Genomic DNA, 25,238 nt, shown 5'->3' with positions numbered 1-25,238 from the left:
CTAGCCTAATATGTTGAGGATAGTTGTTGAAATCCCATTGAGGCAGCTGGTAGATTTTAAACTCAATTAATAAATCTGGAATACTGAAAACTTCTTAAAACTCGCTAACACCTATGGGCGCAAACACTAAAACTGGCCATCTGGAATACAAAGTTAGTCAATTAATTTTAAAACCTACCAGGTTCACGTTACAGAAGGAAATCTGCCACCTTTACGTGGTTTGGCCTACATGTGACTCCAACTCCTCAGTAAAGTGGTTGGCTCTGAACTGCCCTGAAGAAGGATTTTCCCCAAAACATCTACTTCTCCACTTCCTGATGCTGTCTGGCCTGCTGTGTCCTTCCAGCCTCCTGCCTGTCTACTTTGGATTCCAGCATCTGCAGTTTTTTCTTTGTCCCTGAGATGGATTAGCAAGCCGTTCAGTTCAAGAGCAATTAGGGATGAGTAACAAAGTGCTGACCCAGCCAATGTCAACTGCATTGTCTGAAAGGAATAAATGTTTAAAAATCAAACCTGCCAATGCTTTCTTCTACTTTGAAAATTCATGGACAGTGCAGACACCTTTTCACAACATGTAGTTTCCATTATAATACATGCTTAACTTTCCCCAGCAAGTCCAATCAGTTAACAGGAAAGACAAATTGTGGATTTATCTATAGGAGGCCCACTATTCATGAATGCCCGACTTAGGAACACAACCAAGACAAGGGGTGTAATTTCAATGAGCTGACATATGAACATTCACTGTATTTACAAACAGCTGCTTTACATTGTCCTGCATTGTGTTCCAATGTGCAGATAAACTGACGAGAACAGATTCCCCAGAACAGAACCCATATGTTACCCAAGACTGTCTGTGGTGCCTTGCACAACTTTACGATTGCCGATCAAGCACATTTTAATTTATGATGTCTGTCGTAATAAAGAAAATGATTATACCTATTTGTGAGCAGCAAGCTCCTTCAAAACAGCTACATAATCATGACTATAGGGTCACGAGTTTAGGAGCGGAAGTAGACCATTTGAATCTGCTCTGTCATTCAATCAGATCAAGGCTGATTTCAAAATGCTCAACTCCAATTTCCTGTCTATCCTGCATAACCCTTGATTCTTGATGGATGAAAAATCTGTCTCTCTCAGCCTTGAATATTCTTAATGACTCAACCTCAACAGTCTTTTAGATAAAGGATTCCACAGATTCCACACCCTTTTGAGAGAAGAAATTCCTCCTCATTCCTGTCCTAAGTGGTCAGCCCCTTATTCTGAGATTATTCCCTCCAGTCTTAGACTGTCCTACAAGGGGAATCAAATTTGTAACTTGTCAGGTCCTCTACAAATCTTTGTTATGGACCAGGCCAGACCCCCTCAATGCATTTCAAGGCAGCCCAGACCCTAATTTTGCTAATTGCTTTAAGCAGGTGTTGAGTGGACATTTCAGGAGTGATGCAGCTGGACCACTTAGTTTTAAGCAAAACTGAAATTATTTGCAAGACTATTGAATGAATAGAATAGAATCCAATCCCTATAGTATAGAAACAAGCCCTTCGGCCCAACAAGTTAACACCAACCCCTCCAAAGAGTGACCCACCCAGTCCCATTCCCCTCTCATTAATGCACCTAACCTACACATCCCTGAACACCATGAACAATTATTCTAGCCTACACATCTTTGGATTGTAGGAGGAAACCCACACAGACATGGGGAGAATGTGCAAATGAGGCTGGAATTGAACCTGGGTCCCTGGCACTATGAGACAGCAGTGATAGCCACTGAGCCACCATGCCACCCCATGAAATGCAAACAAAAAAAAAAGAGAACAGAATATAGAATAACTTAACCTATCCAAAAGCCCAACAGACTATCCCAACTTGATGATGCTGTTCCAAATTCCTGCAACAATCCTTGGCACAAAGGTAAAATCAAACTCAGGCTCTTACAGAGAGTTATCAGAGAGATTCAACACGGAACACCTTTTTCCATGTAACTGTTTCTTTGCCTCAAAAACTGACAACTTGCTCTGAACAGCCAGACTTCTAAAACCCAAACCAAACCAAATCAGAGTAATGCTAAGTTGGGAGTACTGGCCACTTCCCTTTCATTGAGCAGATTTTTTTTCTTAAAACTTAAAAGCTTCAAGTCGATCAACCCAGACATTTTGACAACTCTGCCTCGTACAATGCTTTTGAGAAAAATTAAGGGCAACACAACTTTGTTAAAGGAGCAGCATCATCACATCTTATATGTTTCAACAAGGTCCCTTTTTTTTCTTCTATTCTCCAAGGAATACTGGCCCAATCTTCTCAACATCTCCTAAGATAATTCTTCCATACCTGGTATCAGCTGAGTGATCCTTCTATGGACTGTCTCCAATGCAGTACCTCTTCCTTTAGATCAGTGGCCAAAAATTGTTCCCAGTATTCCAGCTGTGGTCTGATTTGTGCCTGACACAATTTCTGTAAAGCCACTTTACATTTATAATCCATTCCCTTCAAAATAAGGGCAAAAATTCCATTTGATTTCCCTATTACCACCTGAACTTGGATACTGGATTTTTGGAATTCATGCATGAAGACTCCCATATCCCTATGTTCCGTGGCTTTCTGCAGTCTTTCTGCATTTAAATAATATTCAACCCTTCCATTCTTACTGCCAAAGTGGAAAACCTCAGATTTCCTCACACTATGTTTCATCTACTAAGTTTTTGCCCACTCGTTTAACCTGTCTATTTCCATCTGCAGACTCTTTGTGCATTCATCACCATTTGGCTATGCTTATGACGAAAATATTTGTGATATTTTGTTTACTTTATCAACAATCAGTTGAGGGGTAAATATTGGATGGAAATTGGGGAAATTCCATTGCACCTCTGTTCAATAGTGCCATAGGATTTTCTTTTGTAGTCAACTCGAGAGGACTTGCATTAACATCTCCTCCAGAACCTTAATGACACCTTTGACAGTGCAGCACTCCCTTAGTGTTCTATACCAATCTAATTCTCAGCTGGATAAAGAAAGCAGCAAAGTAGGAAAATGTGGTGGAATCTAAAGTACTGGCCTCTTAGGAAGGACCAAGGGGAGCTCCTACAATGCAATGGTAGCGTCCCTTCCTCGAATTATCAATCGCTAAATTGTCCTGTCGTACTTTAAATAGATAACTAGATCAGAAGAGCTCCCTGGACAGGAAGAATTAAGTGGTGGTTCCACAAAAACTGCTTCCCCTTGCAGGTTCTTGCTGGAAGCATTATCATAATTCTGAAGGGCTATCAAACATATTAGTAACTTTTCTTTTTAAAGCCAAACGTTGTACAAGAATGAAGATTAAAGAAATGCAAATAACAAAAACAAAATTAAAAATAGATTTCAAAACTTCGATCACCAGTCAGAAAAAATATGACTCACTTGCTTCATTGGGTGGCTCACTGATGTGAAGGCAATTACAAGCAATTAACTTGTGTTTCTAAAATTACACCAATAACTACACTTCAAAAGTACTTTGGAGAAAGTGAGGACTGCAGATGCTGGAGTTCAGAGCTTAAAAATGTGTTGCTGGAAAAGCGCAGCAGGTCAGGCAGCATCAAAGGAACAGGAGGATCGATGTTTCGGGCATAAGCCCTTCCTGAAGAAGGGCTTATGCCCGAAATGTCAATTCTCCTGTTCCTTTGATGCTGCCTGACCTGCTGCGCTTTTCCAGCAACACATTCAAAAATACGTAGTCAAGTTTCATGCAGTTTTACACCCACGTTTACATGTTGGGTTCAAGACAATATTGTCAGGGAGAAGGCACAGTCAAGAACTGTTTTCAGACTTGGGTTTGGTTATAACCCAGCTTATTACACCTCAAGATTAAACACTATAATACATAATAATCAGAGGTATATCAGGCTCCAATTTCACTGTTACATCATCAAAAGATTATTGCACAAATCCCACTACCAAATGATATTCAATCTCCTCCACATATTTCTAACATTTACACAGCAACACTGCAGCCTTCTCCCAATATTCTACGAATTCTGACAATTCATAGAATAGAACCCCTACAGTGTAGAAACAGGCCATTTGGCCCAACGAGTCCATACTGACCCTCCAAAGAGTAAACCACCCTATTCATTTCCCTAGCCTATTCACTTCCCTACATTTGCCCATGACAAATGCACCTAGCCTACATCTCCCTGAGCACTAAGGGCAATTTTAGCATTGCTAATTTACCTAACCTGCACATCTTTTGATTGTGGGAAGAAACTGGAGCACCCGGAGGAAACCCACGTAGATACAGAAAGAATGCATAAACTCCACACAGACAGTCGCCCGAGGCTAGAATCGAACCCAGGGCCCTGGAACTCCTAATTAACTAAGGCTTCAACAAGTCTAAGTATCAAGAACAAAGGGAGGCAGAAGTCGAAAGTGAAAGGCAGGAGATTGACAGAAGATGTGAGGAAAAATGCTTTCACCATGGAACTGTACTGTTTGAGGATAGTAGAGCTGGGTAACCTAGCCATCTGTACTTGGATGAATAGTTGAAGTAGAATAGCATTCAAGACAATGGGCCGAGTGTGGGAAAGTGGAACTACTGTAGGTAGTGGTGTGTATTTTGTCAATACAGACTCCATGGAGTAAAGGGCCTCTTCTGTTCTGTTCCATACTGTGCTGTTTGGATTCAGTGAGGTGAAGCATCTTGACACAATCACTTGGTTATTCCAGGGCCCTGACTTGATTCCACTTTGTTGTAAATCTCTCTGGGATAGCCTGTGGTTGTAAATGGTTTCCAGGAATGCATAAAATCACAGAGCGTTTCCAGACGGTCAAAGAAGGGGAGTTATTTTCAATCACTGAAAGACATAAATGCATAGGAGGCGGGTTTGAGGTGCTTTATCAGATTGATTTGAATGAGTTGTCTTATGAGGAAGGATTGGACAGGTTGAGCTTTCCAATGGAGTCAGAAGTGTGAGAGGTGACATGATTGATGCATGTACGATCTCGAATGGTTTCAACATGGAGGACATGGAAAGCACGTTTCCACTTTTGGGAGAGTTCAAAGCTAGTGGATGCTGTTGAAACATAAGGGGTCATTCTTTTGCGACAGATGCAAGTTCAAATGAGCTCTCTGAGGGTTGGAATTGCGACCTGAGAAGGCAGTGGAGGTGGCTCCATTGAACATTTTCAAAGCAGGGACAAATTGTTTGCTTTCCAGACAAGAATCTAAGGTATTAGGGAGAAAAAAGGAAACAGGATGGGAATGTGGAATTCAAAACACAAACAGATCAGCCATGATGTTATTGAACAGATGAGCAGGCTTGAAGTGTGCTCCTAATTTATACATGTGCATGTCAGTAGCCAGACGACATAGATATAAGGTGACTGGTGATCTGGAAGGGATGAGGAAAAGTATTTTTTTTAACATTGATTCATTCAGCACAGAAACAGTGTTTGATCTAACCAGTCCATGTTGACCATGTTCCCAAACCAAACTAGTCCCACCTTCCTGCGCTTGGCCCATATCCCTTAAACCTTTCCTATTCACATACTTAACCAAATGTCTCTTAAATGTTGGAACTGTACCTTCCTCTGGCAGTTCATTCCACACATAAACCACTCTCTGCATAAAAACATTGCCCCTCATGTCCTTTTTAAATCTTTCTCCTGTCACCTTAAAAATAGTTTTGAACTCCTCCCCCCTAGAGAAAAGATCCTTGAGATTCACCTTATCTGTTCCCATCATGATCTTATAAATCTCAGTAAGATCATGCAACAACACCCCAGCGAAAAAAAGTCCCAGTCCATCCAGCCAAATTTTATAACTCAAACCCTCCATTCCCAGCAACATCCTGGTAAATCTTTTGTAAACCCTCTCCAGTTTAATAATATCCCGCCCATAGCAGAATTGCACACAGTACTCCAGAATAAGCCTCACCAGTGTCCTGTACAATCTTAACATGACATCCCAACTCCTATACTCAAAGGTCTGAGCAATGAGGGCAAACGTGCTAAATGTCTTCTTCAAACACCCTGTCAACCTGTGACACAAATTTCAAAGAACTATGTACCTGAGCCCCTATTTCTCTGTGCTGTACAACATTACACAAGGCCCAACCTTTAATTATCTGGTCCTTGCTTATTTTACCAAAACACAATACCTCATGTTTATCAAATTAAATTCCATCTGTCACTTCTCAGCCCATTGACTCAACTGATCAAGATCTCTATGAAATCTTAAATAATCTTCTTCACTGTCTACAAAGCAGCAAATTTGATGTCATCTGCTAACCATGTTTCTATATTCTCATGCAAATCATTTATATAAATGACAAACAAAAGTGGACCCAGTATTGATTCCTGTGGAGTACTGCTGGTCATAAGCTTCTAGTCCAAAAAACAATCCTCCACCACCACCCTCTGTCTCCTACCATAAAGCCAATTTTGTATCCAATTGGCATGTTCACCTTGAATCCCATGTGGTCTAACTTTACTAATCAGTCTACCATGCGGAACCTTGTAAAGGCTTTACTAAGTTCAATGTATACTGCTCTGTCCTCAATCTTTTGATTGTTGAAGGGCTTTTGCCCGAAAGATCGATTTTCCTGTTCCTTGGATGCTGCCTGACCTGTACTTTTCCAGCACCATTCTAATCTTGACTCTAATCTCAGCATCTGCAGTACCCACCTTCGCCTTTTTGATTATGTCATTCCACCAAGTTTGTGACAATTTCCTTTGCACAAAACAATGCTGACTATCCCTAATCGTTCCTTGTCTCTTCAGCGCATGTAAATGCTATCTTTCCGAATCACCTCGAACAGCTTACCAACCAGCCACATGGGTGTACGATTTACAATCTTCTCCTTACAGTCTTTCCTAAACAAAGGTACAACATCAGTCACATTCTCGTCCTCTGGTACTTCACCCATGGTTAGAGATGATACAAATATTTCTGTAGGGGCCCTGCAATTTCCTCCCCAACTTCTCACAATGTACTGTACTACACTTGATCAGATCTGGGAGACTTTCCTACTTTCATGTCTTCTAAGATCTCTAGCACTTCCTCTTCTGTAATGCAAACTGATTTCAAAACATTAATATTTATTTCCCGGAGTGCTCTAGCCTGCATTTCTTTCTTAACAGTTAGCCATGCAACATCTGGCTATGATTTTGAAAGTGCTAGCTAATAGAAGAGTAGAAATAGATGCCATCACAGGTTCTCAAAGGGATAAATGATTGAAGATAAAACCGCAGAAATGAAGGGGAAACCGAGATTGCTGTTTTAAAGATCCACCACAGGGTCTTTGTGCCAACAAAAAAACCTCCCTTCCTGCTGTATTAATTTCAAATTCTAAGATTCATTCATAACTGTTAGACTGTATTTTTTAGACACTTTCCTATTAGGAGCCAATGGAAATGAAATATTCATTGCTTTGCAAAGTTTGTCCATCTTGGTTAGCAGCGATCAAAGAGATTAAAAGGGACTCTAATCTATCTTAGGTTGCACAACTACTATGGATTTACAGTAAGAAAACATCCCTTAAGTCAATGGAAATTTAAGTAAATCTCCATTTAAAACTTCATCCATTAGAGATTTTCTCCATTTGAAGTGTTCATTCAATTCTATTTTGAAAGCTATTATTGAATCTGTTTCCACTAAACTTCGAAGCAGTGCATTTTAGATTATAACAACTCTGCCTTTTAAAAAAAGGGTTTCTCATCTTGGTTCTTTTGGAAAATAAATCCACATTCTTTGGTTACCAGTCTTCCTGCATCTAGAAGGAGTTTCTACATTGTTCACCCCAATAAGGATGTCTATTATTTTGAATGTCTCTGTTAAATCTGCCTTCAATTTTCTGTGCCTCAAGGAGTGATACTTAAATGTGTTACTGTCATAGGACTTGGCATTGACTTGCTTACATCACGTCTCCCTTCTGGGAAAAATACAGACAAATCTTTCCACTTTCAGAGTTTCATTTCAATTAGCCAATGGAGTTTAGAAAGATGAGGGTGGGGTGGGTGGGGGGAATTTAATTGAAACTTAGAATACTGAATATCCTAGACAGAGTAGATATTGGGAAAATGCTTCCATTGGTAGGAAAGACTAGGACCCGAGGGCACAGCCTTAGAGTAAAGGGAAGACCTTTTAGAATGGAGATAAGGAGAAATTTCTTCAGCGAGCGAATGAATTCCTATTGAATTCATTGCCACAGAAGGCTGTGGAGGCCAGGTCATTGAATATATTTAAGACTATAAGTAGATAGATATATGAGATAGATAGGTTCTTGAGTATCAAGGGGATCAAGGGTTATGGGGAGAATGCAGGAAAATGGGGTTCAGAAAATGATCAGCCATGACTGGGTAGTGGAGAAGACTCAATGGGCTGAATGGCTTAATTTATGCTCCCATGCCTGATGGTCTGATTGTTTTTGTTGGAAATCACCATCAAACTCTGAAGTGATGGAATACTTTCTACCTTTGAAATATTAATTTCCAACAGTTTGAGAGGCAATTTGCTGTCATTAATGCCTATCTTGTTGTGAAAAGGGGACCTTGGACTGAAGGGGACCAGCTCTGTGCTGAGTTTATACATAAAACACACTGTGAATTTTGCAGATGCATCTTTTCCTGTGTTGGCCGCTACTCTCTCATCATCTGCGTGCCAGTGATGAAAACATTTCAAGGATCATCTGCCCAAGTTTCACAACCATTGTGGACTTTATTCATTTAAATAATCCCCACAAATGCACACCATCCCGCAGATACATGCATTGTCTGTCTGCTCTTTGAGGCACTGGGGGTCCAGTCTTTGAGTCTTGTCACAAAGTTCCGAAGTGAAATATGAGAATATAGGATGATTTATATAATTTGTAAGTAAAGTAAAGATAGCCCCAGAAGGCCATTCTCTTGTTACAGAGAGAAGACTGGTGGGGACTTTAACCTGGGGGGTTACCGTATCTTAAGTGAGGATGAGAAGCCAGGACCTAACCTCAGCTAATGTGGAAATTGAACCCACAGCTATTATACCACCCTAGGTTACAAATCAGCCAGGTGAGCTACATTTTCACTTTTTAAAGTTCCTTTGTAGTGTCTTGTACGATGAATCAATTTTGGCGATTATTGGAAACTCCGATGGCAACTGAGGTGACCCAATCTCCCAATCAATTCTATCTTTCAAATTAGTCTGTTAATTCCTGTAACATATTCAGGACACTCCTTGAGAACAAAGTATTTTAGAACTGTGAACAGAACATATTGTACTAAAGCTAGTGATGAATGATAAATCAAAATTAAAGAATCAGATAATGTGTTTTCATATTCATTCCTGGGGTTTGAGCATCACTGGCTGGACCTGCCTTTATTGCCTCTCTCCAGTTGACATCAAGAAGATGGTGAGCTGCCTTCTTGAACTACTGCAGTACAAGTGGTGTAGTTGCATCCACGGTGTTACTGGAAGAGGCTTTCAGGATTTTGACCACACCTCAATGAAGAGACAACGAGATAGGGAGAACATCTTTGTGTTGTCCAACTGGGGAGTCCAGAACTAGGGTGTACAACTTCAGAGTAAGGGGCAGGCCATTTAGGACTAAGATGTGGGAAATTTTCTTCACACAGAGGGTAGAGAATTCTAAACAATCCAGAGGAGGGTGGAAGTTTCGGCATCAAGCACATTCAAGATTTCTAGATACTAATGACGTGAAGGGAGACGAGGAAGTGGGGCAAAATGGCGTTCTGGTAGATGATCAGCCACAAGGAATGCTGCAATATTTGAGGGGTTGATTGGTCTAGTCATTCTTCCTTTATTTCTATTGGATGAGGTGATTTTAAAAAATGCATTGCACAATGATTATGAAGGAGGGATTCTTTACTCCACTGACAATGAATCTTTATAAAAAGCATAGATTATAGGAGACAGCTCTGTACAATGGACATTCACCCATGGTTGCAGATCCATCAGGCTGTGGGTGTAGAGTTCAGTTCCAGATTTCTAATCAGCGAGTACTGAATTCAGTAAGAGGCGCTCCGACTGCTAACTTCTGTAATATTTTAGCATACCTCCCAGGCTCATGATCTCTCAAATGCATGTAATACTGCCAAGGTGGTCCAGCTACAGCTGTTGCCTCACTCCACTTACATTTCCCAAGTATCATCGGTGCTGAATAGCCTGTACCATTCATGGCTCTGGCTCTTTGATGCTGGTCCACTAGCCTGGAACTCTGTTCCAATTCTTGCTTGCTGCCTTTCTCTCCCTCTATAGGGCCTCTTTGGCTCAGAATATTATTAGTCAGTCTGATGTCATATCCAATAGGTGCCCCTCGGGATTTTCTAGCAAGCCTTCCAACTCAAGTCCTAGTCTTCCGCTCCTGCTCCTGCTCTCTTTGCCCTATTGTCATGACCTCTGACCCCACCTTCTTCAGCTTGTGAAGGACAGGAAGAGGCCCATAAAAACCAATGTGGGGTTTCAGGATTTTGACCACACCTTAATGAAGAGACAATGAGATAGGGAGAACATCTTTGTGTTGTCCAACTGGGGAGTCCAGAACTAGGGTGTACAACTTCAGAGTAAGGGGCAGGCCATTTAGGACTAAGATGTGGGAAATTTTCTTCACACAGAGGGTAGAGAATTCTAAACAATCCAGGGGAGGGTGGAAGTTTCGGCATCAAGCACATTCAAGATTTCTAGATACTAATGACGTGAAGGGAGATGAGGAAGTGGGGCAAAATGGCATTCTGGTAGATGATCAGCCACAAGGAATGCTGCAATATTTGAGGGGTTGATTGGTCTAGTCATTCTTCCTGTATTTCTATTGGATGAGGTGATTTAAAAAAATGTGTTCTTCCCAACCATCTAGCGGACACCCAGCGACACAATGTTCCCTGCAGTGGATAAGGAATAGGAACTGGAGCATGTATGTACAAGTGGCCTGGAGACTACTGAGGAATTCACCAAAATCAGAGCTTCTCTTGGGCTTTCACTCCACTTTCTTTCTAACTCCCCTTATTTCTTGATTCACAGAGAGATACGAACCTATCCATTGCAGCCTGAAATATATTCAACAGTGGCAGTTTGACAATCCTCTGGGGTCCAAAGATTCATAAACCTTTGGAGCAATGCAGTTTTCTTCATTTTTAATCCTCTGTTTCATCTTGAAACTGTGCCCCTGCTTCTAGATTCCCCAGGCGGGAGAGAAACAAGCTGTCAGTACCTATCCTGCCAATCCCTTCAGGATCTTGAATACCTTGGCAGCTCATCACCACCTTCTCAAGAGCAACTAGGGACAGGCAATAAATGCTGGACCAGCCAGCAACACTCACGTCCTACAACAAAATTTTTCAAAAAATAAACTAGATCATGTTGTATTCTCCTAAACTCCAAAGAATACTAAGTGTAATTTATACAAAGTTTGTGAGAAGATTTGTAGCTAGGGTACTTGTTGTTGTGGTTCTGTTCGCCAAGCCGGGAATTTAAGTTGCAGACATTTCGTCCCCTGTCTAGGTGACATCCTCAGTGCTTGGGACCCTCCTGTGAAACGCTTCTGTGATCTTTCCTCCGGCATTTGTAATGGTTTGAATCTGCCGCTCTCTGTCAACACTGGACAGTCTTACCACAGGGACTAATCTACTACCCTGTTTCCAATGCAAGGAGAAATTGAGGAATGCAGATGCTGAAGATCAGAGTCAAAAAGTGTGTTGCTGGAAAAGCACATCCGGTCAGGCAACATCCAAGGAGCAGGAGAGTCGATGTCTCAAACAGAAGCTCGAAACCTCCTGATGAAGAGCTTATGCTCAAAATGTCGATTCTCCTGCTCCTCAGATGCTGCCTGACCAGCTGTGTTTTGACTCTGTTTCCAATGCAAGTTTAACCTTCCCTTTAATATGTCGAAACGTCGAATTCTCTATTCCTGAGATGCTACCTGGCCTGCTGTGCTTTGACCAGCAACACATTTGCAACCAAAATTGTAAGCAGGCTTCCAAAGTTGGTCTCACCAAAGTCTATACATTGACAGCAAAGCTTCTTTATTCTTGTACTCCAACCCTTTTCCACTAAAGTCCAACAGGCATTCTTAATTTCTCGCCAGTTCAAAGTCAGGAAGGTGTGAGAGTTGGAGAGAAAGCCACAGTTCATGCACTTGCTGCCGTTACCCTTCAAGATTCAGATCCGGGTTTAGAAGCTGGTGATCTCATGACAAGTTCCTTCAGTGCATCTTGGTGCTGATCGACACACAGTGGCTGGAATGAACGGTGAAGGCCAGGGAGTAGTTTGCAAACAATAGTGACTGAATTTGGCACTCGTTTCAGGAGGAGAATGGCAAAGAGGGGAGTGAAAGAGAGGACAGAGAGAAATAAAGGAGGAATGGGAGAGGAGAGCGTGAGCAGAGAGAGAGAGAGAGAGAGAAAGGAAGCAGTGAAAATGAGAGGAGGGAGGGGAGAAGAGGAAGATGTGGAGCTGGAGGTGGGAGGGAAGGAAAGGGGAGTAGGGATAGGGGAGTAGGGGAAGGGGGGAGAGGGAAGAGGGAAAGGGGAGCGGGGTGGGGAAGACACACACACACACAAGATAGGACTAATGGACAAGCAGAGGGAAATATCTGATACAATATGTTTGGAGTATTGTGTTCAGTTCTGGGCAAATTATCTCAGAAGGATATTAAAGCCAGAAAGAGAGCGCGAGAGAGAGAGAACGAGAGAGAACGAACGAACATAGGTCATTTACCGGATTGATACAAGGAATGAGGGATTTTAGATAAAGGTTAGAGAAATTGATATGGAGAAGATTAAGAGGTGACCTTATTGAGATGTTCAATAATTAGAAACAATTTTGACAAGATAAAGATATTTTGTTTCCACTAGTTGGTATGGCAGTAACTAAAGAACAAAGAGCAGTATAGCACAGAAACAGGCCCACCAAGATTGCACCTCCATATGATGGTTTTCTCAACTAAAACCCTGCCTCTAGGTGGTCCATATCCCTCTAATCCCTGCCTACTTATATATCAGTTAGGATGTCTCTTAAACATTGCTATTGAATCTGCATCTATCGCCTTCTGTGATATCAAGTTCCAGACACTTACCACGCTTTGTGTAAAAAACTTGCCTCTTAAACGTCCTTTAAATTTATCCCTTTTATCTCAAACCAACGTTCCCTAGTAATTGACATTTCTACCCTGGGGAAAAAGACTTTGGCTAACCATTCTATCCATGCCTCTCAATTTTATCAAGTCAGCTCTCTGCCTTCAAATGAAAATGAACCCAGTTTGTACAAACTTTCCTAATTTTTAATTCCCTCCAAACCAGACAACATCTTGGCAAACCTTTTCTGTAAACCCCATCAAAGCCTTCATATGCTTCCACTGTGTCGAGCCAGAACTGCACACAGTTTCCAAATGTAGCCTGACTAAAGCAACATGACTTACCAATTTTTATACTCTATGTCCTGACAAGCTTGCCATATGCATTCCTGACCATCCACCTGTGTTGCCACCTTCAGAGAACGGTGGACCTGTACACTTAGATGTCTCTCCAAGTTGAGGCTATTAAGAATTCTGCCAGTTACTGTACACTTGCCTCCTGGATTAGATCTTCCAAAATGCACTTGTCTAAATATAACTCTTCATTTTTGTTTTAGGGATCTGCCATAGTTGCTTATGCCTATATTGGCATTTAAGAGATACCCTGTAACACTGTGTTTCTGTCATTGTTCAGAGGGTGTGCAGTACGCTAGGTAACCTCTGGTACTCTGGAAATATAGCAGTATGGTTGCTGTATGGATACCTGTTGGACATGTGAACCCAGAGGCTGGATACAGGCCTTAGGGGGAAAAAAACTCTCCATGTATGCCCTGGTCAGCAACATCATGCTTTTGACACTGAAACATCAACTATCAGGACAAATAATGCATTGCAAGGTCATGGTACACATGTGGCTGAATTGCTTCCTTTGCATTTTCAAAGACAGGTTAAGGAAGCTCTGTCTGGTGAAATGATGTGCAATGATAAGTTAAATTAGTCTTTGCTATAATCTCCCAACAATCACCTCCATCAGTGAGTCACGTACATTGTATTTGCAACCCATATCCAACTTTGACAACTCAAGCCCAGCGTTTTGTTATTTGCCAGCTTACCTGTATAATTGCACAAACAGGGCTGCTCTGTCTGCACATATAAATATTTTCAGTCAGTTCTCAGTCTAGTCTAGTGTCCCACTAAATGACATTTGCATAAAATCATCAGATGATTTGCAATGCATTATCTCTGAAAGTTGCCACCCAGGTAAATAGTGCTGTGAGGAAGGCATATGGTGTACTGGGCTTTATTGGCAGAGGAATTGAGTTCCGGAGTCCTGAGGTCATGTTGCAGTTGTATAAGACTCTGGTGAGGCCTCATCTGGAGTATTGTGTGCAGTTTTGGTCGCCATACTATAGGAAGGATGTGGAAGCTTTAGAACGAGTGCAGAGGAGGTTTACCAGGATGTTGCCTGGAATGGTAGGAAAATCTTATGAGGAAAGGCTGAGGCACTTGGGGCTGTTCTCATTGGAGAAGAGAAGGTTTAGGGGAGATCTGATAGAAGTGTATAAGATGATTAGGGGTTTAGATAGGGTAGATACTAAGAACCTTTTACCGCTAATGGAGTCAGGTGTTACTAGGGGACATAGCTTTAAATTAAGGGGTGGTAGGTATAGGACAGATGTTAGGGGTAGATTCTTCACACAGCGGGTTGTGAGTTCATGGAATGCCCTGCACGTATCAGTGGTGAACTCTCCTTCTTTATGTTCATTTAAGCGGGCATTAGATAGGCATTTGGAAGTTATTGGGCTAGTATAGGTTAGGTAGGACTCGGTCGGCGCAACATCGAGGGCCGAAGGGCCTGTACTGCGCTGTATCCTTCTATGTTCTATGTTCTATGATGTGGGTAGGACCTGGCAGATAGACGGCTGCAGACATATCTCAAAGCAAAGGCATCTTAGTCAGCGTCCAATAGCTATGTACCTAAATTGATGGCCCCCATATGATCATATCATTGCACTGTTAACTGAGATCTGCCTTTTTTCTACATGCACAGGGTGAGGACCACTGTCAGCAAGTGGAAAATGGTTAAGCTCATTATTATTTTAAAAGTTAATTATCCAAATGGAATTTATGTAAAACCTCACATAAATAGGTAGATATAGACAGACAGATTCCTGATGAAGGGTTTTTGCCTGAAACGTTGATTTTCCTGCTCCTCAGATGCTGCCTGACCCGCTGTGCTTTTCCAGCACCACACTCCCGACTCTAATCTCCAGCATCTGCAGTCCTCACTTTCGCCTAAATATAGTGATATACATAGAACAAACTATCGTTCCCAACAACTGCACACCTAAATTAACAGGATGATCCTACCATTTACTCATGTCTGATATCCTGAGACACATTAGCTGTCTGTTTGCATTATAGAGCTGTGTTATGTTAAACTCTTCCATCTGGCATTGTCGTAAAAAGGAGGAAAGAAGAATCATAAGATACTTCATTGATGCCCTATGTAAGGGCAGTTAGACACTCACTAAGAGTCGAAAATGTGTTGCTGATTAAAGTGCAGCAGGTCAGGCAGCATCCAAGGAACAGGAAATTCGACGTTTCGGACATAAGCCCTTCATCAGTTGTCATTCCTGATGAAGGGCTTATGCCCGAAACGTTGAATTTCCTGTTCCTTGAATGCTGCCTGACCTGCTGCGCTTTAGCCAGCAACACATTTTCAGCTCTGATCTCCAGCATCTGCAGACCTCACTTTTTACTCACTAAGAGTCACAAATTCAAGACTCAAAATATTAGGAATGAGATGAACAGCAACTTCTTTCCTCAGAGAGTTGTTAGGATTTGGAATGTGCTGCCTGGGAGACGGGTGGAGGCTAATTCCATCAGAGACTTCAAATGAGATCTGGATATATATTTAAAAGCGGTGAAATGAGAGGGTTACAGAGATTGTGTTGGAGAATGGGATGAGCTGAATAGCTCCTTTGGGAGCCAGTACAGACATGATAGACCAAATCGGCATATCAGGGAAGGACTTTTTACTTAATAGTAAGGTCCTGGGGAGTGTTGCTGAACAAAGAGATCTTGGAGTGCAGGTTCATAGTTCCTTGAAAGTGGAGTCACAAATAGGTAGGATAGTAAAGAAGGCATTTGGTATGCTTTTGTTTATTGGTCAGAGCATTGAGTGTAGGAGTTGGGAGGTCATGTTGCAGCTCTACAGGGCGTTGGTTAGGCTACGTTTGGAATATTGCCTGCAGTTCTGGTCTCCATCCTATAGGAAGGATGTTGTGCAACTTGAAAGGATTCAGAAAAGATTTACAAGCATGTTGCCAGGGTTGGAGGGTTTGAGCAATGCGGAGAGGCTGAATAGGCTGGGGCTGTTTTCCCTGGGGTGTCAGAGGCTGAGTGGTGACCATATAGAAGTTTATAAAATCATGAGGGGCATCGATAGGGTAACTAGACAAAATCTTTTCCCTGGGGTGTGTCAGTCCAGGACCAGAGGACATAGATTTAGGATGAGAGGGGAAAGATTTAAAAGAGACCTAACAAACAACTTTTTCATGCAGAGGGTGGTGTGTACTTGGAATGAACTGCCAGAGGAAGTGGTGAAGGTTAGTACAAGTACACCATTTTCAAGGCACCTAGACAGATCTATTAATAGCAAGGGTTTAGATGGATATGGACCAAGTACTGGCAAATGGGACTAGATTAGGTTAGGATGTCTGGTCCGCATGGATGAGTTGGACCATAGGGTCTGTTTCTGTGCTGGTACATCTCTATGACTATGACTCTAAATGGCCTCTTTCTTTCCTGTAAAATTCTATGTTTCAATACAAAGCTAATATGCATACCTGAAGGCAATGGGCATCAATTTGTAATTACACAATTCAGCAGTCAAGAAGAGAGGTAAGGAGGTGGTATTATGCTCAAAGGGTTAAATGGAGAAAAGTGAAAATCTGGACGATTAGGAAAACCTCCAGAGAAGCAGCAAAAGTTAATGGAGAAGGAAATAAGTGGAGCAAAAAGTGAACAACGAACTATTTGCAAGTGATGTCAAGGCCAACAGCAAATGCTTTAGGGGCATATTCAGAGTGGTCATTGATTCTCATTGATCCACTGCATTGATGTCTGCATTTTCAAGAGCAGACTATTATCAGCTGAGGTTATCATTCTGGACTTTCCTTCTCAGTCTTGTCTCTCTCCTGCGGCAGAGTGACTCTCAGTTTAAACCACCATCTGTTATGGATAATAAGGAAACAGAAGGCTTATCAAATGAACACTTTATATTCTACAGAAAAAGAGGGAAAATAAAACAGAGGTACAAGACAGCCTGCAAACCAAACAGACAACAAATGAAACTATGGATTTGACAAGTCATGACACAATAGTGGCAATTCTACAACTTCCAGTTTTCTGGTAAGTCTGACAAATTCAGGCACATGTAGTCAATGTATTTTTACCCACAATGATCAGAAGGACTATCATTGTGGTTCTCAATGTTTATAATGACACACTCTCAGGAAAGTAGGGAGATAATAAGATTATTCCACTTCCTCTGTTAGGAACTTTTTTCGCTTTCCCATTATCAGATTAAATTTCCTCATGTCATCTTGAGCATTAAGCTCTCTCACTTGATTGCTTAAACAAACCGGAGATAAAATATTGCATCTGTCTGACACCAAGTAACAATAGGGAACTACGGATTAAGCAGCAGCTGATGGCCAGTTTCAATCATACAGTTCTTTCTTCCCCTCTTGACTCTTGATGTTTTTAATGAATCCAATTATCAAGACAAAGATTTGATTTCACAAATACTGGGGATTAAGGTGTACATTTATTGAATTGATTCAACTGAAATACTTAGTGCACTTAATATAAGTGGCGTCTTTATAAGCCATTCCTGTGCTGCAGCCAATTGGATATAGAAAGGTGTCTGTGTTATGCTTCTATGACACAATTAATAGGAGTTGTTTTCAAGAGCCGACTATTATCAGCTGAGGTTATCATTCTGGACTTTCCTTCTCAACCTTGTTTCTCTCCTGTGGCATAGTGACTCTCAGTTTAAACCACCATCTGTGGTGTCTCTCTTTGGGAGAGCAGCCCTATGGTCAGGTCAGTCTATGCTGATGTTACCTTTATTGTATCATTGACAATGCAGGAGATGCAAAGGCAGAGTTGGCAGAGCTTCCTGGAACCATTGTGCTTTGTCTAAGGACTATGTCTGCTGACATTTGGGGTCAGGGCAGCTTTGCTCTTGCAGATCAGCATGCACTTCCTCCACAGGCAAGTCTTGCAACATCTGTTCCAATAAGTCAGGACTCCTGACATATAACTTGGAGCCCTTTTCCAGCACTGAGAAAAGATCAAAGTTAGATGATTCTGCATTTAATTGGGAAGGGAGTGCGGAGTGAAGGCTGGCACGGTGGCTCAGTGTTTAGCACTTCTGCCTCACAGCATTAGGGACCTGGGTTCTATTCCTGCCTCGGGTGACTGTCTGAGTGGAGATTGCACATTCTCCCTGTGTCTGCATGGGCTTCCTCTGGGTTTCCTCCTACAATCCAAAGATGTGGAGATCAGGTGAATTGGCCATGCTAAATTGCCCATTGATATAGGTATATTTGTCAGGAGTAAAATTAGTGTAGGGGAATGGGTCTGGGTGGGTTACTCTTCGGAGGGTGGTGTGGACTTATTGGGTCCATATTGTAGGGAATCTAGTCTAATCTAATCTTAACTGGCCTTCATCTTTGTCCCACCCAAATTCAACTACAAATGATGCAGGATGGAACAGGCAGGAAGGGGATTGAACAAACACCTACTGGAGATCAGCTTCACCATCTCTAAATTTCCTCTTGTTTCTTTAGCAAAACCACAGGGACTAACTCCTGACTTTGTGCAATTGTATAAAATAGCTGGTCGTTTGTCAGCAGTCTATGAGATTTCTTTCTATTTTAATTTGCTCTGACTCAAAGGAAAGCCAAGCAGAAAATCAAAATTTATCCCACTGGTGCTGGAAATTATAGAAATACCCACCATTTCAGTAGATATATAATCCTTTGAATTAGGAGCAGGCCATTCAGTTCCCTTCAACTCTGTCCTGCTATTCAGTAATTCACTTCTCCACGGGATGTAGGGGTTTCTGCCTATGCCAGCATTTATTGCCTATCCCTAATTGCCCAGAGGGCAGTTAAGAGTGAACCGCATTGCTGTGGGTGTGGAGTCACGTATCGACCAGCGGTTTCATCCCTGAAGGACATTAGTGAACCAGATGTCTTTTTTTTTGCCACAGAAAATCAGCAGTGGCTTCATGGTCATCTCTAAACTCTTAATTTCAGATTTTTGTTGAGATCAAATTCCACCAAGCTCAGGATATTTCATGCAATTATAGCCTTGCGATCACACCACCAGGCCATTGTCTCTCCCACCCAAAAAAAACTGACTCCCTTGTTCTGTTGCAGTCTCAACCCAAAGTCCTAGCTATCCATGACAGCCAATGATTCCCTGGTTAGTCAAAATGCAGCTATGTCTGACTGAATTCAACAACCCTGCCTCCATCGCTTCCCGGGGAAGAGAATTCAAAAGACTCACAATCATGTCAAATGCTAGAGACCTCATTTTTAATTCTAACAAGTAGTTCTAAGATGTTTCCGTTTCCTCCACTATTGACAATCACTTTATCTTTTGCATTGGGTTTATCTATCAACTGCCTTCCAGCTCCTCACCTTTCTTTGTCAGAAGTTTAAAACACTTTCTGTTCTGCAGAACAGTCATACCAAAACGTCATACCCACTTCTCTCTACAGATGCTGCCAGACCTGCTGAGTTTCTCTAGCAATCTCTGTGCTTTGTTCCCTCAGGATCTTACGCTTTTCAATAAGCTCATCTCTCATTCTTCGAATGAATAATGACACAGTCTGTCTAACCTTTCCTCAGAACGTAACTGCCCTCCACTCGAATCCCAACAACCAGCCAAGTAAACCTACTCCCTCTGGGCTGCTCCTACACATTTACAATTTCCCTTAAACTAAGAGACTAAAACCATGCACAATATTCCAGATGTGACCTCACCAAGAGTATTAAGTACAGGAGTTGGGAGGTCACGTAGCGGCTGTACAGGACATTGGTTAGGCCACTGCTGGAACATTGCGCGCAATTCTGGTCTCCTTCCTATCGGAAAGATGTTGCGACATTGGACAGGATTCAAAAAAGATTTACAAGGATGTTGCCAGGGTTGGAGGATTTGAGCTATAGGGAGAGGCTGAGCAGGCTGAGGCTGTTGTCCCTGGAGCATCGGAGGCTGAGGGGTGACCTTATCGAGGTTTACAAAATTATGAGGGGCATGGATAGGATAAATCGACAAAATCTTTTCCCTGGGGCCGGGGAGTCCAGAACTAGAGGGCATAGGTTTAGGGTGAGAGGGCAACTTTTTCACAGAGAGTGGTACGTGTATGGATTGAGCTGCCAGAGGAAGTGGTACAATTGCAACATTTAAGAGGCATTTGGATGGGTATATGAATAGAAAGAGTTTGGAGGGATATGGGCTGGGTGCTGGCAGGTGGGACTAGATTGGGTTGGGATATCTGGTTGGCATGGATGAGTTGGACCGACGGCTCTGTTTCCATGCTGTACATCTCTATGACTCTAATATATTTTGGATATTCTGTGAAGTATTTTGGCAGGGTCTGTGATATTCTCCCCAGTTTCCCACACACTACATGTAAACAAAAGCCTGACAACCTTCTCAATAGAATGAATGCAGTTTTCAGCCAAAGTATTTTTGGTTTTCTTTTACAATAGTTGCTATTATGACTCAGATTCGAAAAAGTAAACAAATGTTGATTTGAAGATGATCGCTTGAAGCTGTACTGTAAACATGAAATGACAAACATAATAAAACTGCAAGACGAACAATGAATATTATTCAGACAGTAAACACTTCATCTCTCGGAATCACTGAAGTCACAGAAATTTCACTTGATAGGGTTATTAACCCACAGTTGCTGAGGGTACTTTTTGTTTTGCTCCTGGATTATCAACACCATCGTTACGTTACCCCTATGTTACTTCAATATCCCTGATTGTACTTCTTCTCAATGAGCCACCTTCAAGCTTTCTGCTTGAAAAAACCAGACAAGGAGTCGTAGTTCTGTTGCTGGCTTCTAGACCCTGTCTGCTGGAAAATGGGATTAGAATAATTGGGTAAAAACCGAAATAGCTGCAAATGCTGGAAATCAGAACCAAAAGCAGAATTTACTAAAAACAAAGAAAAAATGCTCAGCAGATCTGGCAGCGTCTGTGGAGTGAAATCAGAGCTAACATTTCAGGTCAAGTAATCCCTCCCTCAGAACTGATGGTAGCTAGGAAAACATTGGTTTTTATGCAGAAGATAAGGTGGAGGTAGCAGGTAAGGGGTAATTGATAGGTGGGGATAGAACACAAAGAGAGAGAGAGAGAGAACAAGTTGGACAGATAAGGAGTGGATAATGGTCAGGCTAGGAGGAAGGATGAACAGCTACTAAATGGGAACTGTTAGTGGGTACCAATGGGGAATGTGTAATAACAAACTATAGTACTCTTAGAATAATTAGGCACCTGCTTTTGTCTATTACAGACTCAAATGGGCCAAAGCACCTTTTCCTGTGCTGTTGACCTCTATGACTGTGCACACCTCCAAACTCAGTCATCCTAATCCCCCTACTACATAAATAAAAATACTTTCTTCCAGTTACCAAGATGACAAATTTAATATGATGTTTTGAACAAACAAAATCTTCAACTAGATTTCGTAATAAATACATCCATTCATTTATCATCAAAAAAAGGCTCTATCTCAAGGAACATAGAAATATAATTGGCTTTTTCCTTAAACAACATCAAAACACACATGCAAACACGCTTGCACTCTCTCTCCCCTCAGAGAATCAGAGAAAAAAGATTTCATATCAGAGATTGGCTTTGTGTAAAACAAACTTTGGCCAATAGTTTATTACTTGTGAGGGTCAAAGGATTGTGTGCTGATATTTCATTACTAGTGCTCAAGTCTGGCTCAATGGTAGAAGACCGACAGTGGTGGTGGAGGGTTGCTTTTCAGATTGGAGGCTTGTGATCAGCAGTGTGCCACAAGGATCAATGCTGGGTCCACAGAGAATGTGGTGGAGGCTGGTACAATTGCAACATTTAAGAAGCATTTGGATGGGTATATGAATAGGAAGGGTTTGGAGGGATATGGGCCGGGTGCTGGCAGGTGGAACTAGATTGGGTTGGGATAGCTGGTCGGCATGCATAGGTTGGACCGAAGGCTCTGTTTCCATGCTGCACATCTCTATGACTCTAATATATTTTGTATAATCTGTGAAGTATTTTGGCAGGGTCTGTGATATTCTCCCCAGTTTCCCACACACTACTTGTAAACAAGAGCCTGACAACCTTCTCAATAGAATGAATGCAGTTTTCAGCCAAAGTATTTTTGGTTTTCTTTTACAATAGTTGCTATTATGACTCAGGTTCGAAAAAGTAAACGTTTGCAGATGACACCAAAACTGGAAGTGGACAGCGAAGAAGGTTACCTCAGAGTACAATGGGAGTTTGATCAGATGGGCCAATGGGCCAAGGAGTGGCAAATGGAGTTTAATTTAGATAAATGTGAGGTGCTGCATTTTGGAAAGGCAAATCAGGGCAGGACTAATACACTTTAATGGTAAGGTTTTGGGGAGTGTTGCTGAACAAAGAGACCTTGGAGAGCAGATTTACAGTTCTTTGAAAGTAGAGTTTCAGATAGAGAGGGTAGTGAAGAAGGGGTTTAGTATGCTTTCCTTTATTGGCCAGAGCATTGATATAGGAGTTGGGAGGTCACGTTGTGACATACATGATGTTGGTTTGGCTGCTTTTGAAATAGAGTGTTCGGCTCTGGTCTCCCTATAGGAAAGATGTTGTTAAACTTGAAAGGGTGCAAGGATGTTACCAGGGTTGGAGGGTTTGAGATATAGGGAGAGGCTGAATAGGCTGGGACTGTTTTCCCTGGAATGTCAGAGGCTGAGAGGTGACTTCATAAAAGTTTGTAAAATCATGAGGGGCATAGATAGTGTGAATAGTCAAGGTTTATTCCCCAGGGTTGGGGAATCCAAAAGTAGAATGCATAGGTTTAAGGTGAGATTGGAAACATTGAAAAGGGACCTAAGCATCAACTTTTCCATGCAGAGAGAAGTGGTACAGGCTGATACAATTATTTAAAAGGCATCTGGATGGGGATATGAAATAGGAAGGGTTGACAGTGATAGGAGCCAAATGGGGTTAGATTAATTTCTGGTCAGCATAGACACGTTGGACTGAAGGATCTGTTTCTGTGCTAAATACCTCTATGACTCTAAGTCACTCATTACACATAGTTTGAAGTCTTGCACACAGTTTGCTCAGGAAACTCAATTTCAAGATGTTCCTTCAATCACTCTTTCAAAAGAGTAAGTATTTTTCAACTTAAACAAGGCTCAGCAAAAGGGTGGTTCTTTTTTCAGATAAGAGAGCAATCAACTTGTTCCCGGGAAGCTCTCCTCCAACTAAAGCTGGATGAAGCTGAACCTTTCTGAGCCGCAATTCAATAACGGCCTGATCAGGATCTGCAGCAGAGCAGCTGCTATCAGTCACGTGATTTAAAAGAAGTCTAGTTAAAAAAATAATCTACTGTGAACTTTTAATGATCTCTTTCAAAGAAACCACTCCAGATATTTCCACGGAACTCAAAAGAAGTCTAATTTCCACAGTCTTCCAAATAAAAAGCCCTCCAAGCACATTAACTACCTTTCAAGCCTGTCTCCCTGTAAGGAACAAGAATTTTCAAAATTACTTCAGGAAATGTGACATCATTGATGAGGACAGCAGTTTTTGTACATTAGTACAATGACTGAATATCGTCCAACTCCTTATTAAATGCCTTCATTGATATACTGGGGATAACTTAACATTTAATGATATTGAATTAATAGTGTTTGCCACTTTTCGCCTTCTATTGACTACAGTGACTTTAATGTGCTTTATTGTCACATGTACTCACACGAGTACAGTGAAACGTTTACAAGTCACCACTATGGTGCCATCTTAGTAACAAGTTACCGAGGTACAGATTCTTTAGTCCATGTTCTTAAGGGAAAAAAAATAGAAAGAGAAAATAAATAAGAAGTTCAATATTGCAGATCGTAGGAATAAATTACAAAAATAGAGAAATAAAAAAGTTCAGAACAACGTCCCTGCCAGACCATGACTCTAGACCAGGCTAGGTTTCACCTCGATGCTGGGAGACTGCTCTGGAATCACCTTGAGATCAGAAGTCCAAGCAGACAACACCGGATCGAGAAACTGCCACGGGGCATTGAAAGACCACCATGTAAACAGAAAGGCCACCATGCCAGGCCGCCACACCGAGACTGCACTGAGGCCGGAAATACGAGGTCAGAAAGAAGAGAGAAAAAAAGAAATGGACTGAGCAGACGAGCAGTGGCTGAAGCATCCTACTCCACCATCATCTTGGACCAGATAATCTGCTGTCTTTTACACTTTCCAGATAACTTTAAACAAAGTTAAAAGTCAGTCCCACTGACTTGGACTCCACTATGGCAATTTCATGTCATAATAACTTTCAACATGAAAAGATTCCATCGAACCCACCACAATTTGCTGTCTGGATGGAAACCAAACCCATGTGTATGGTTAGCAGTACCATTCAACGTTAGTTAAAGTCAGGAGCACCAAACTCCAATAATCAACATGATTGCAAACATTTCAATATCTCAGTCTGAAAAAAAATGCCTGAAGTAACCATACACACAAAAAGCATTTCAGAGTGTAGTCAGAGAATTAAGCCAGGAGACATGTTAGGAAGCATTTCTACACACAAATTGTGACAGAGATTTAGGAACTCTTCCAGATGATGCTGAATCAGTTGTCCATTCACTCAGCTAACAAAAATTTTAGGGATGGAGGCACATGGAGTTAGGCCACAGATCATCCATGATCTCATTGAATGGTGGTGCAGGCTCAAAGGGCTGAGTGGCCTCTGCTTGTTCCTATATAAATTTTAAAAATCCTGTTTGAATAACTGTATAGAGGCCATTATTCTGGCATCAAGTCGCTTTTAATTACTTGGAGTCATAGAGATATACAGCATGGAAACAGTCCAACTTGTCCATGCTGACCAGATATCCTTAATTAATCTAGTACTATTTGCCAGCACGTGGTCCATATCCCGCTAAACCCTTGCTATTCATGTACC

This window comes from Hemiscyllium ocellatum, chromosome 7 (assembly GCF_020745735.1).
Source record: "Hemiscyllium ocellatum isolate sHemOce1 chromosome 7, sHemOce1.pat.X.cur, whole genome shotgun sequence".
In the NCBI taxonomy this organism is placed as follows: Eukaryota; Metazoa; Chordata; class Chondrichthyes; order Orectolobiformes; family Hemiscylliidae; genus Hemiscyllium; species Hemiscyllium ocellatum.
This window is presented reverse-complemented; position numbering follows the sequence as displayed.